Below are 3,424 nucleotides of genomic sequence, written 5' to 3'. Positions count from 1 at the left end.
GATTAGACAGTATTCACAGTGTGTGTGTGTGTGTGTGTGTTACATCACAACAAGCACAAGAGTCATTGAGGAAGATTTTCTTTACTTACTGTTGATTATCCATTGTGTACAGTAAAATTAATAACAACCTAGTTATACTGTAATATGATTAAATCAACATATAATAGTGAATTGAACAAATGTGTTTGAATTCATTTTTTAATTGCAGAAGAAAAAAAATGGTAATTTAAATTAATATATGTTAACAATTGTTGTTTTTTTCTGACATATTATTTATATATAAATATAAGGACGTGTTTGTATATGTTAATAGTTTAAAGCAAATAATTGGGATCATATGACATTACATTCAGCATGTATGTACATGATTAAATACATGTTGTTGGTGATGTATATAAAAATATTTCAACAAATATTTTGTATCATTATCTTGTAGACTGCTCAATTGTATTGTTTTATTTAATTTTAATATACTGTGGTGAACATTTTTCATTGTTAGGAGAAATTGTAAATGTTACTTAAAACTTTTAAATAAAATTTTAAAAATGTAATGATAACAACAATAATAACTGAGAACAGTTGTGCCTTGTGATATGAGCTTGTATCTCAAAACATTTGAATCTCAATTATACTTCCCCCTTGAAATTGATGGAAAAAACATTTCAGCATCCCCTTAAAAACATAAAAATTTGTATTTCTGAATGTGTTTTGGACGTTGGCAGGAAGTGTGCTGCTGCCATCTTGCTGTAAACATCTGAAACTCATTCATATTTCAAATTTGTGCTCAAGGCAAATATAAATAAATACATTGCCCCATTGACGATATGCATCTAAACAACTTGCAAGTGAAGGCTTTCATATCTCAAGGCATCACTTCCCAGACTTTAACCCAATAGAGAACATCAAAGATGTCGTTTCAGAGTTTTTGTGGTATAAAATCCATTTGTCTTGGGGTGGACCAGCAGTTCACAGGAGAGACCACCAGACACCACCAGTCTGCTCCATGGAACACAGATATAAAGCATTTCTCAAAAACAATACATGTGCAACTAAATATTACCTCAGTGATTCATTTGAAGAAAAATTGCTTCCACAAAAAAAATAAAATGTTTTAGTTTGTCAAGATGACAAAATGCAGCCGGAGGGATCCACTCCTCTGTTACACACACGTTTGCCATCAAAAAACAAACACCGACAATACATGTTTGGGATATGACATCATCAAATTGCAGGCCATGTGGTGTCATCGCCCAGATGTGTGTCCAAAATGACTTTTAGCGGGTTGTAAGAATGTTCAGGCTGAAGCCTTGCCGCTCTTTTGAAACCCACCTTGATGAAAACATGAGCAGGGAATAAAACAAAAAAAAGAACACACAGTGGATGATGTGGAACACGCCTTTTTTGGCTTGTTTTTGGTAGTTTTTGTGCAACATATGTTGACTCTGAAATGGGAGTGGCTTTTAGGAGGCAGATATGATCAAGTGCAGTATCAAGGATTGACTCACATTGTTGTTTTTGTTGCCGTGACCCGAGCAGAGAAAAACGGTAAGAGGAGAAACTTTGGTAGTTTATTGCAATTGAAATGATCATGATGTCCAATCAGGTGTCTCGACACACTTTACAGTTTAACTTCATTTTAATCTTGATTTGAATTTATTTGCCTCTTTTAAGCAGGATCTGTCTTGTGTATGAATGGTCCTGTACAAAAAAAAAAAAAAAACGTGACTATGCACATTCGAGGGGCTCTTCTCTTCCTCTGTATCATCTCAGTGGTTCAATCGCAAGAATGGAAACAGGAAATGCTACGTTGCTACCCGAAAGGTCAGCAAGAATAAAATTTTTGTTGTTGCTTTGTTTCTACAAACAATTGTATAGAAACACATGTATGTTTTTTGGGGTATATAGAACACAAAGATGCCAAAACTTGCACTAATCTGACCCAAATACTGGACAACTGGAAATTTGCAATTTTAACGCGCGTGAAGGAGCTGCTCATCAATGACCACGCGTCTGTCCTTCCCGAATACAGTCGGTGAGTCGTCTCCATATCCAACCATCCATCCATCCATCCATCCAACCATCCATCCATCCATCCAATATTAAATCATCAAAACATTAATTATTCAATATCAACTGTAATAATAATAATAATAATAATAATGATAATAATAATAATAATAATAATTATTATTGTTATTATTATTATTTCCTCACAGCCACACATAATTACATAACACCACCAGTCTGGCCACAGTTGGTCAAGGCAAGCCGGTTCTACTTTGCGATGAGTTCATCGCAAAGACGGCTCCAAAGGAAAACTGGAACCCCATCAAAGCAGCGATGACTAATGTGTTTATGTAATCTGGCATCCACGTTGCATCCGCCTGCAGCACTTTATTTGTTCTTTTTAGTCTGAACCCACATTTAACGGTCAAGGAATGATCTTGACCGGCCGCTGCGTGCATGCGTGTCCAAGCAGGATCGCGCCACTGTCAGACGCTCTGGGGGAGCTCCACAGACAGTTCAACAACCTCAAGGATGACCTGGCGAGTCTCACGGCAAAGTTCGATGGAGTGGAGGCTTTTGTGGACCGCGTCAGGGACGGCAGCTTCATGCAGAGGGGTCGACCCGGCGCCACTTTCAAGTTGGCACAGATGAGGCCTTTGCAGCCAATTAGAATAAGAAGAAGGGGACCACACAGGCCCTAGTGTTGTTTTCTTCCCTTTATGGTTGCTATCAATACCTGTACACTAACGCTTCAATTCACTTCATTGTGCTGCTTTCTGGTGTGCCTGCCTTGGCCACCTGGGGGCAGTACAATATAGTCATACAGACACAAACAGATAAAAATCCCCATTACTCATTGATGCAATGATATCGTCTCTTTTTCGCAGAGGATAGAGAATATATGTCTGTGGCTATTGTGCTGTTGTCTATTTACATGTTTACATTGTTTTCAAATAGCCATTGCTTTAGCTTTAGTCCACCATGATGCTGTATGTCAACTATGGCATTTTTGTTAAGAATTAATCTAGTGAGGCATTCCAAAGTCAAAGTTGTGCGGTTGTTTAAGTGCTTGTATTCGAATCTTGCCCACCCATCAAGTGTAAAACTACATAAATATTTAGCTGTCAGCATATTTCTGAAAATACACCTCACAGACATATTATCAATACACCTGGGAATTGTTTAAAATATGTGAAAAAATATATACAAGATGCAGTAGGCATATGTCTTCTTTAACAACCTCTGCAATGCTATGTCATTTGTAGCCACTAGAGTGCAGCATACGTGCAATTCTCAAAGGATAAAAAAGAAGGGACTGTTTAGGGAACTTGCTCACTTGATAATATATACTGTGGAATTTGTAGTCAAACCTCTCATTTTATTTGAACGAAGACTAATGCCATCTGAATTTCAGTGA

At 37.1% G+C, this 3,424-nt stretch overlaps 1 long non-coding RNA gene across 1 annotated transcript; it reads left to right on the top strand.

Moving 5' to 3' along the window:
• Positions 1-1,457: 1,457 nt before the first annotated feature.
• On the top strand, positions 1,458-3,424 carry LOC147181459 (uncharacterized). Its single transcript, XR_015096371.1, has 4 exons — positions 1,458-1,545; positions 1,675-1,821; positions 1,906-2,032; positions 2,480-3,424. It is a non-coding gene; the product is annotated as an uncharacterized LOC147181459 (long non-coding RNA).

Source organism: Leptonotus elevatus, chromosome 1 (assembly GCF_054856555.1).
Source record: "Leptonotus elevatus isolate MCC_2025b chromosome 1, RoL_Lele_1.0, whole genome shotgun sequence".
Taxonomy (NCBI): domain Eukaryota; kingdom Metazoa; phylum Chordata; class Actinopteri; order Syngnathiformes; family Syngnathidae; genus Leptonotus; species Leptonotus elevatus.
This window is presented reverse-complemented; position numbering and strand designations above follow the sequence as displayed.